This window comes from Mus pahari, chromosome X (assembly GCF_900095145.1).
Source record: "Mus pahari chromosome X, PAHARI_EIJ_v1.1, whole genome shotgun sequence".
Lineage (NCBI taxonomy): Eukaryota > Metazoa > Chordata > Mammalia > Rodentia > Muridae > Mus > Mus pahari.
In genome coordinates, this window is record NC_034613.1 from 118,237,253 (window position 1) to 118,249,464 (window position 12,212).

A 12,212-nucleotide genomic window follows, 5' to 3' on the forward strand; every position below is an offset into this window, starting at 1 on the left:
CCCAGTCTCCAGATTAGGTTCACTGGTGAGCCTTCCAATTCTGGATTGTAGTTCATTTCAAATATAGTCAAGTTGACAACCAGGAATAGCCACTACAGATGGTAACTGTTCCCCAAAAGCCCATGTGCTGAAATCTAGCATCAAACCCCTGCAAAGTGGTAGAACAAAGTGATGAGATCTTGTGGGAAGTTTTCAGATCACTGGGGACATGCCCCCTTCTTGAGAGATGGGTGGGTCTCCAACCCCCTTACCTTGTTCTCTTCCACTTCTCCAGTCATGAGATGGGTCGTTTGGCATTGTCATATCTTCCCACCACCCCGATGCATTTCCACCACAGTGAGCAACCCCCCCCCTAAAACTGTGACAAAAGACACATTTTCTCTATTTAAGTCGATTGTCTCTGATGCTTTTAAATAGTGGAAAGTTAACTAAAAGAGTGAATATACAAATGGCCGGCTGTTGAAGCTGAGAGTTTCAGAGTCCACTCTGTTACCCACCTCACCCTATTCAAGTCAGTTTAGAATAATTTGCTGGTCTCACATAGCTAATGCCATCTCACTGACCATAGTAGCTAAAGTTTATGATAGATTCCTCACCACTGTTTTTGGGAAGCTAGACAGAGGTATGAGGGGTAGGAGGTCAGCCTGCCTAGACCAGCCAAGGTTACAAGTGTGGCATCACTTTAAATAGTATCAAAATAGGCAAGCTAAAATAGACACAGTTCAGCAACAGAAAGATGCTCTGTGGCCCACTCTCCATCACACACTAGCATATAGCTTAAACGGATACTAGGTTACCACACACGCATACTTATATTGAGTAGATGCAGCATTGAAAACATAGGTAACTGTTGAAGCCATTGAATTTTGTGGATTCATAGTAGTCACATACAAACAAGTTTATACTGGTCCGCATGTTGATTCATGAAGCTATCCAAATTTGCGAGCCCTGGTCCTGGAGATTTCTGTTTCTGTATTGCTTAAGTATTGATAAGAAACCTCATGTGGGTCAGTCAGTGACCGATGCCACCTGACTCAAGCAGATAGATAATGGGGCTAGTTAGCAAGCTATGGTACTGGGTTTATGGAGATACACAGCACTGATTCTTCTCCAGTTCCTATCCTCTAGGGGTCTAAGGAGCTCCATTCCTGCTACTTGAGTTGTTCTGTCACTGAGTGATTAAGTTATTGTTTCCCCCCATGACTGCAGAACACGTTCCTCCTAATCCAGTCACTAATAATCCGTCAATTTGCTCATCCACTCCTGCACCCAAACCCTTTAAAAATGCATCATGGATTTTGTGGGATCTGGTAGAGTGATAAAGCCACCAGAGGAGTAATCTAGGCTTTACAAATTCTATGAACTGACTATTCTCTTTGTGACCTGTGATGTACACTGACTGAAATCAAGCAACAGCAGAAGCAATGCCTTGGAGTCACCCACTATGTATTCTATAATTAAGATAAGCATTATGGAAAAAAAATGGTTTCAGATTTTCAGTATTGAGTCACTAATTTCCAAGTTAGGTCTCCATATTCTCTGACCCTTCTGCTCCCAGTCTACCATTCAAAGCAGAATATCCACCTTGCAGCTTTATATAACACCTATACAGTATGGATATTATGTCCAGTTCACAGTTATGACAATATAGTTTGCCTAGCTATTTTTTTATAACCCAGAATAACATTGCATTCAATATGTTGATGATACCAACATTCTGAACCTGAAAAGGAGAAATAAAATGCACATCGAGTGCCATTCCCACCCTTGTACCATTAGGTCTCTTTCAGCACAAACAAGTGAGCAGTGAACGATGTGCCACAAACAGTAGAAATCAGACTGAAGTATTAACCTGGAATATGTTCCAATGCCTGATGCTAGAAAGGGCCACAAGGTGGCAGCAGAGAACAAAGCAGATTTTTGTTATGCATGAGAAGCATTCAAAGAGGTTTTAGAGGTTGAGTTAGTGAACGTCCCTTTAGCTGTGACCAAATATCAATAAGAAACACATTCTGGATGGAGAGACTGATTCAGTCTCATAGTTGAGGTGATGAACTTCTTCAGGTTAGGTGTGGAGGCTCACAGTGGTGGCAATAGGAGCAGGTGGCTTCTTGCGCACATCTGACCATCTGAGTGGGTCAGGGAGCTGAGACAGGGCAGGAAATGATTTTAGGCTACAAATCTCAAAGACTTCCATCAGTGATACACTTCCTCCACTGAGGCTTTTTCTCCAGAAGATTCTATAACAAATAGTGCAGCCAGCTTAGGAACAAATGTTCAAACCCTCAAACCTATAGGGACCATTTTTTAGCAAAGGATTATGATGCAAAGTTACTTGGTTAGGCTGGTAATGAATCCAGGTAATATAGCTTTCCCCCAGAGGTTTCTAGGCTTAGGAGGCTGCATTGTTTGATTTAGACTCTTATGAGACAGACAAATTACCTTGCACATTCACACCAATTGTATGAATGCCTTGCTAACTCCTTTCTGGAGAAAACAGAAGTGAGCTAGTAATCTAGAGGTTACCTTTAATATAACCTCCCCCCTAACACTACTCTAGACGTGGCTGTTCACAAATAGAATCCTCCCACCCTGGTTTTTATGAGTATACACAGTATATGCATGTAAAACAGCGATAGCAAATGAACATCAAGCAGAATGTATAATATCAGTAGAGCAAAGCAGCACTCTGAAACATGACCCAGAAATGATCACTAATTAATTCTGGATTACTACATTTCCAGATCAAGTAGTCCTTGCCCCTCAAGAAAACATTATATATCCTATTTTTTAAATCACTGTCATCCAAGTAAACAAAAATCGTTTTCATCTTATACTTTTATGATCTGCTTTATTGTATCATTATGGAGACATATGATGTATGGCCTCTGGACCCACCTGGGGACAGAGAGGTCTTTAGAATCACACCACCTGACAGATCTTCAAGTGAAGGTGCAAGAGATTAAGGTCAAACAGTATAGTTGTTGAAGGAAAAATTTGTCCCTTGGTATCAGTTGGCTTCTTTATTTATCTAAAAAGAGACTGGCCTCCAAGGAGGAGTCTGACTCCACAGAGATATGTTCTGTTACAGCTGGACAGTGGCCTGTTCAACTCCTGTCTAGAAATTGGTTCAGTGTTCATCAGATTAATCTCTTCATTAATAACTCTTATTTTGGTTATGTGGTGGCTGGAGTTGATTTGAGGGTGTGTGTGTGTGTGTGTGTGTGTGTTTGTATGTGTGTGTGAGAGACAGAGAGAGGGGGAGAGGGAGAGGGAGAGGGAGAGGGAGAGGGAGACTCTGTAGCTCAAGTTGTTCTGAAATTCACTGTGTAGGTTAGATTGGCTTCTAACTTGCAGCAATCCTCCTGCCTCAGCCTCCAGAGTACTAGAATTACAGTCAAGAGCCATCATGCCAACCTTGAAATCTTCACTTTATCGCCAAACGCACATTGACTCATGGCTGGGTCCTACTCTTGGGCATCTATTTTTATGCTCATCATAAGCAGACTTGTCATTCTGTTCCTGATATAGTCAGTTTGGCATAGCTATGGCTACTGTATTTTTCTCCATATCATTTTGATTTTTTTAGGCTGTCTCGTTTACAATCCAGTCCAACCTCAAACTTATATACAGTCTTCCTGCCTTGCCCTTCTTCAGCATCTGGAGTGCTAGGATTATAAGTGTGCATCACCACACCTAGCTCAGCTACTATGCTGTGAGCAATTTCCTTTGTATTCATCTTGAGTTGACCACAATTTCATTGGAACAGCAATTCAACACAACGGGCCATGTTTGGAATGTTTCTCATATATCATGAGGTCTTTGGTGAGAGAGCCCACTGACTACCATTCACCATCTCTCAGTGTGGCAATTCTTGTTTTAGTTCTAGATGGACTGACTGGATCTCTACCCACTTCCTCTTTTTTGCAGGCCCTGGCTCCCTGTTATAGGAAGGTTCCTATTTGTAGGAGAGGAAACCATTTGGACAACTTAATGAAATATGACCTGTCACTACTTGGCATCTAGTCATCAATGCACTTCAGTTTAAAGGAAAACCTATTTACCTTCCTCTTATTTCCACTGGACAGGCAAATGCATTTCTTCTTCACATCAACGAATTGATCTGAGTGTCTTTATCTTTTCTCTTCCACAGAGGCATTGCCTATATTAGTAGTTTGCTATGTCAGTCCAATTAGAAACCTAATAGGAGGGCATGAAATAGGTACACTATAAAGAAAATGAATATGTCATTTAGCACACCAATTTGCCATTCTCCACGGGAGGCAAAAGAAGACAAGATTTAGTGAGTGAGTCAGTACAAAAAAGTTGATTACTAACAACACAGCAAACAGCCACAGTATCAGGCTGGGAGTTCCAGTTCACCTGTCCCTGAATTCCACTGTGTGACACTTCAGGAGCAGATGGCAGCTACAGATACTGGGTTTCGCCACAGCTGAGCAACTTGGGCTACAAATTCAGTGCCTTTATATAGCAAGTAGTTAACCAGCCAATCATTCTCCCGCAGGGAGGGAATGTTGGTACGGCAGTCCTGCTGTGGTGTCACGTCAGTAATTTTCCCTTCTCCCCAATTCCCATCTAGAGCCTTAGGATCCACGGCTGCATATGTTTTCAGGGTTTATGCCAACATGTCTAATCTGCATTTCAACTTCACACACACACACACACACACACACACACACACACACACACACACACACATATTTCTGAGAGCAGGGACTTTACTTCCCTCTCTTCCTGTAACAAGAGCTGCTCTGACAAGTTGGTGTGAGAGGCAATGAGAGCATGGATCTTGAATGTGTCATCATGTAAGCATCCTGGATTTGTAGTGTACATGCAAGGTCTCCACTTAGGAAACTTGCTATCTTCAAGCAAGCTGCAAAGGCAGAGATAGGAAGATTATTTTTGCTGATCTGGATGCATAAGGGGAATGTAATAGTTCAAGAGCTCAAATTCTCCTGTGCAAATCTTCAAGTGATCCAAGCACATTTTTTTTGAGGCCCTTGATTTTGAGGTAGGAAAAGTTCAAGTTATGCTTCTAATTCCATTTTGAATCTGCCTCTTGACCCTGCTTTTCAACACAGTCTTCCTCTTTGTGGCAATCTCTTTAGACACAGCTGTAAAAGCTTTCTAGATTTTGCAAGGGTCGGGTTTTTTGTTTGTTTGTTTACATTTGTGCTTTTAGGCTTACTGAATCATAACCTAAATTATCAATTTTCAGTGTGATAAATTTTACACAATGTGTAATATCCATGTGACAATAATGATAAGTGGCTTATGGTCACATCCCACAATCACCTCTCCTTGCTTCAAGCTATTGAAATTCCCAAGAATTAACACAAATCTGACATATCTTACTATATATTACTTTTGCCTGTTTTCCAGATTTATGTAAAATGGATCCTATAATGTATAGTCTCTTGTGTCTTATTTGACTAATACACTTTCAGATATTTTGATGGTTTTCTGTTTTCTTTGCTACATGATATTTCATTGAGCAATTCTTCCATATTTTATTTAATCAGTCTACTGTTCATGTGGGAAACTTCAAGTTATTAAGCTATTATGAATAATGATGCTATAAACACATATATATTTATACTGGTGCACTTCTGCTGAATCATTTCCTAGGAGTGAAATTGTTGCTTCATAGGTTGTGAAAAATTATACACATAAGCTATTGCCATAGTCATCATATGTATATATACTATATACATATAGTGTATATAGGCAGTGTAGGCTGATTCTGATTACTCTGTGTTTTTACAAAGTTATGTTTTTCAGGAGTTTTCATTTTAGCAATTAAGATGTAAATAAGGGTGAATGCAGTACAATATAGCTTTAATTTCTATTTTCCCAATCCTTACAAATAATGAAAGTGAGAACCCTTTCACTTCCTCATTATTTCTTTATACTACCATTTATTTTCAGATTGGCTCGTTGCTGATTTTGCATGGAATCTTCTGTTTTTCTTTTATGGGTATATAGACAGTTTTTGTACATTCTGGATAAAAATTTTGTTGGAGAGACATAATCAAATTAATAGTTCTTTTTTTCTTAATGTAAAGAGTTCTTAAGTTTTAATACTGTTCCTTTTTATTGTTGTTGTTCTGTTTTTTGATCCCATTTGGTATGTCCTGTAAAAGAAAATGTTGCCTCCCACAAAGTCAGTAAAACATTCCCTATTGGGGGTGGAAGGTCATGCCTGCTTGTGGAGGCCAGAGGACAATCTCAGCTGTCATTCCTCAAGCACTGCCCACCACCTTTTTTGGATACAAGGAACTCTCTCTGGTCTGGAACTTACCAAGTAAGCTGGACTAACTGTACACTGAGCCACAGACATCCACCTGTCTCTATGTCCCCTGCTGGAATTACAAGCACGTGCCACCAAGCCTGGACTTTATACGTGAGTTCTGTGGATCAAACTCTGGCCCTTGCAAGCATTTAACCAACCGAGTTACTTCCTCAGGCCTCCTCAGGTCTCCTTTTGATTTGAAAACTCTTGATGTACATACCTCCCAGCCTTCTCTGAGCTTTAGTAGTTGAACCTTCTTCCCTCAGTATATTATTACTTTTATCATGATTATGTTAACTATGTCTATGTATACTTGTGCATTTTATGTACTTTCTGAGCAATTACATGTGTATACCATTTCAATAATCTCTATAGTTCTCCATCAGTTTATTTTTAGAGTACATTAATTTTACAAAGTAATGTATTGAGTAATATATTATGACATTTTAATATACAAGTAGACTGTATTTTGATCATATTATTTTTTACATATTCCCAATAGTAGTTCCTAATAGTAGTCTGTTTTTTTCTCCTATATTCTGCATATGAGAGGAAACATGTGGTGCTTGTAGTTATGAGACTGGCTTATTTCAATAAGTATGATACCATCCACTTTTCTGATGATGATATAATTTTGCATGTTGTGGTTGAGTAAAAACAGTCTCTCTTTCTTTCTCTGTCTCTCTCTGTCTCTCTCTGTCTCTCTCTGTCTCTCTCTCTCCCTCTCTCTTACACACACACATACACACACACACACACACACACACACACACACAGAAGAGGGCTACTTAATATACAGATCATAGAATGTATGTCTTAAACTATATTTTCGATTTGAGTTTAATCTTTAGGACAATTTGTAAAGAGCAGGTGCCTTTGTAATAGTAAGTCTTCCTTTTTTTGTGAATGGCACTTCCCTCAGTCTTAGTAGCTGAGTTATGCATAATGAATGTTGAAAATGGCAAGATCAAAGAGAAAAGTATTATGGCAAATATTGCACATTTTCCATAGTACATTATCTTGAGTATCTGGAACACAATAAAATCATTAGTCACACACAGCACAAAAACTATGATCCATAATTAAGAAAATTAGAAGCCAGTAGAAATTAATGAAGGATGACACTGGTATTGGAATCTGCCCTAATAGTACAGAAGAAATGGGCCACATCAAGTTAATGCTGCCAGAATACTATATCAAAGATGTTTTTTCAAGGGAATATAGACATTAATATTCTATTGATGTGGGGCTGTATTTCAGTGGTAGAACATTTGTCTGGCATGTGTAAGGTTCTAGGCTTGATTCCAAGCGCTACAAAAAAAAAAAATCTCAAGGACCTAATACATTTCAATGATCAAACCCCCAAAGAATGTTCTCCTGTCACGTGTAACTAAAACAATAATTTTGGAAGTGAGCTGAGCAAAAAGATAACACAATGCAAATCTGAAAATAATTCAAACTATAGAACTACCAAATGGTAGGCTAGAGCTGTGGAGCTGGAACAAGCTAATCCAGCTGTTAAACAATACATTTAGGGTATGTTCCCATGTCTGCATTCTATAATGTCAAATGGATAGATTGAAATCAGACACAAGAATTGGCGATTGCTAATTTTCATTAAAAATATCAAGCTTATGAGCCTCCCTTCCTGACATACATCCGAGAGAAAAGTTAGTTAACATACAGCAGACCAGCATGACTACATGGCTGGACCAGGTGACTACATGGAATGAAAGATTTCTATGTTCAAATCCTTCTGACATAATTACTGAGCTATATTTTGACTAATGTTAATAGTGTTAAAGTTGTTCCATAATTTGTCCTATATTTAAAAGGTGATATAGTTATCATGATAAATCAGTTAGAATACTTCTATCAGTGCAACTTTGTGTTCCCCATTCTTCCTTTCTTAGCCAAGGAAATCAATTGTATAGTTTCTGTCTCAATGAATTTCCTTTCTCTGGGAGAAAGACATATGGAATCATACTATATATACAATATGTAACCTCTTGTAACTGTCTTCCTGCATTGTGCATATTTTAAATTTTTATTTATTTTTACTTCAGAACAATTCAGCTTATGAATATCAATGCAAAAATAATAAAATTCTCACAAACTGAATCCAAGAAAACATCAAAACTATCATTTACCATAATCAAGTAGGCTTCATCCTAAGGATGCAAAGTTGGTTCAATATATGAAAATCCATTAGCATAATCCACTATATAAACAAACTCAAAGAAAAAATCATATGATCATCTCCTTAGATGCAGAAAAAGCATTTGACAGAATACAACACCCCTTCATGTTAAAAGTATTGGAGAGATCAGGAATTCAAGGCCCATACCTAAACATAATAAAAGCAATTTACTGCAAACCAACAGCCAATATCAAATTAAATGGAGGGATACTTGAAGCAATCCCACTAAAATCAGGGACAAGACAATGATGCCCACTCTCTCCATATCTATATTTATATGTATTATTAGTGTTAATCGGAACACTAATAAGTGTTAAGTCTGTGCATCAGTGCTTGCAGTTCCATGTGGAGGCCAGAAGGGGGTGTTAGATCACCTGGGACTGGAGTCACAGATGGTTATGAACCAATATATGGATACTAGGAATTGAACTCTGGCCCTTGGGAAGAAGAGCCAGTGCCCTTAAACACTGAGCCATCTCTCCAGCCCCAGTATACACTCTTTAAAATTCATTTATATCATAGTATAAATTTGTATTTTTATTGTTAAATAATATCCTATTGTGGATGAATGATATTTTATTTACCCATTTATCAGTTTGAGGGCATTTGGGAAGTTTCCAGCTTGGAGACATTACAAATGATACTTTTCTATTTTTGTTACAGTATAAGTTTACATGTGAACGCATTTTTATTTCTGTGTGAGGTGTCTTGCCAGGAGTTGAATTTCTGGGTCACAGAGTAGCTTGATTTTTTTGTTGTTGTTGTTCCCTGAGAATCAGTCAGAGTTTGTAATGTGTCCATATAATTTTATAATTGTATCTGAAATGCATGAAACTCATTTTCCTACATATACTCAGTGACACTTCTTGGTGTTTGTCTTATTTTAGCCATTGTGGTAGATGTGAAGTGGTAACTGACTATGAAATTGATTATTTCCCTAACAACTGATGCTAGACTGTTTTTCATGTGGTTTCTAGCCATTAATATATCTTCTTTGAAGAAATCTCTATTCCAATCTTTTGTTTTTCTTTATCTATAATGGTATTAGTCCCTTCATTGTTATGTTTTCAGAATTATTATTCAGGATATGAACCCCAAGTTATATGTATAATTGATAAACATTTTTCCTGTTTTATGAGCTGTTCTTTTACCTTTTTCATAGAGAAAAATGGGATTTTCCTTAATTTTGATGAAGTTCAATTTCCTTGATATACAGCATCTTTTAAAATAGCTATTGTCCATTCTCATTTCTATCTCTCCTAATTTTTGAGAAATATTAAGTTCATTTGATCATTTGTTGATTGGCAGTTTTATTTGCTTGGAATCTAATTTTGGCAATTCTCTGTAAATTAGTCCCTTGTATAATGTGTAGGTAGTTCAGATTTTTTTTCCCCACTCCGTGTGCTCTGTGGATAATTTTTTGTTTGTTGTTTGTTTGTTTGTTTTGTTTTGTTTTGTTTGTTGTACAGAAACTTTAGATTTCCACGTAGTTCTATTTAGGGTTGGTACCTGTGCTATTAGTCTATTTTTAAAGTTCTTGATGGGCTGGAGAGATGGATCAGTGGTTAGAGTAATTGTAGAGAATCCAAATACAGTTCCTAGCATGCACATGGTGGTTGAAAACCATCTGTAACTCCAGTTCAGGGGATCCTATGCCCTCTCATGACCCTTGTGGGCACTAAGCACACGTGTAGTGCACATACATACATGCAAGCAAAAACTCACAAGTCAAATAAAATTAATACATCTAATTTAAAATTTAAAGATAAAAATAAAATGTTCTTGCCTATTCCAATATCTTGAAGGATATGCTCTAAGTTTTTAAATATATAACTTTTAGTGTTTCAGGTTTTAAATTAAGGTATATGATACATTTTGAATAGGTTTTTACACAGTGAAAGATAAGAACCTATTTTCATTTGTCTTCAGGTGGAAATCCAGTTTTATCTGCACTATTTGTTGAATAGGCTATCTTTTGTTCAGTGTGTATTTTTGCCTCCTTTGTCAAAGTTAAATGAGTGTGACTTTATCATTTTATGTCCATAGTGCTGTATTCTATTTCATTGGCCTACACATTTATTTTTATGCCGATACCATGCTGTTTATCACTATAGCTCTATTGTATAATTTGAGACCAGGCACTCTAATTAAAACCACTTTGAGAAACCACCTTAGCCCAATCAGAATTGCTGTCCCCTGGCAACAAATGTTGAGGAGGATATGGAGAGAAAGGAACTCTTATTGACTGTTGGTGGGGGGTGCAAATTAGTGCAGCCATTGTAGAGATGAGTTTTTATTTTTATTTTTATTTTTTATGTTTTTTATTAGATATTTTCTTTATTTATATTTCAAATGTTATCCCCTTTCCTATTTTCCCCTCTGAAAATCCCCTATTCCCTCCCCTTCCCGCTGGTCCCCAACCCACCCACTCCCATTCCTGGCCCTAGCATTCCCCTATACTGGGACATAGAACCTTCACAGGACCAAGAGCCTCTCCTCCCATTGATGCCCTATAAGGCCATCCTCTGCTACATATGCAGCTGGAGCCACGGGTCCCTCCATGTGTTTTCTTTGATTGGTGGTTTAGTCCCTGGGAGCTCTGGGAGTACTGGTTAGTTCATATTGTTGTTCCTCCTATGGGGCTTCAGACCCCTTCAGCTCCTTGGGTACTTTCTCTAGCTCCTCCATTGGGGATCCTGTGCTCTTTCCAATGGATGACTGTGATAGAACTACCATTTGATCTAACTAGTTCACTCCTGTCCATATGCTCAAAGAATACATACTTTACTGTAGGGATGCTCAGACCCACATCTTTATTGCTTCTTTCTTCACTAGAGCAAAGAAAAATAATCAACAGATGAATGGATAATGACAAACTGGTATGAATGGACTTGAAATGAATATTAAGCAAAGTCACATACTCTCAGGAAAAAAAGGCTGCATCTTCTCCCCCTAGCCAATAATATATGTATATACATAAACAAATGTACATATGCAAACAGTATAATGTACAGAAAAGAGAACAAGAGAGGCTAAACTCCTTTCATGTCCCCCTAATGCCCTATCAAATTCATAACTTCTTCTGTAAATATCATTGGTACAGGTGTATGCATGTATAAACCATGTATGTATGCTTTACTTATTGAGCTAATTTAGTGTTGCTTTCATGTACATGTGTTTAGGGTTGACAACTTGGATTGAATGACCTCTCAGGAGACTTCTTACTGGAGAAAACTGGATATGCGTTTGATGTCATAGCTAAGAAATCCTCGCCTAACCTCAGGTCATAAAATTTTATTTTATCCATATATTCATAGAAAAAGTCTTATGGTTTTAGCTAATATGTCCTTTCATATATTTAATTTGGAGTAAATTATATATACTGTAAGATATAGTTCTAAATTTTCACATAAATATCCAAATAATGCTAATATCGTTTATTGAAAAGATGGTTCTTTCCCATATTGAGTTGTCTTGGTGTGATAATCAACAGTCCTGTGGTAATAAATTTAAGAGTCAAGAAAGTTTTTTGTTGTTCCTAGTTTGTGATATGGTTTCCTTCTTTTTTTTCTTTTCTTTTTTCCTTCCCTTCCCTTTCCTTCACTGCCCAGCAAAAAAAAAGAAAGAAAGAAAGAAAGAAAGAAAGAAAGAAAGGAAAGAAAGAAAGAAAGAAAGAAAGAAAGAAAGAAAGAAAGAAAG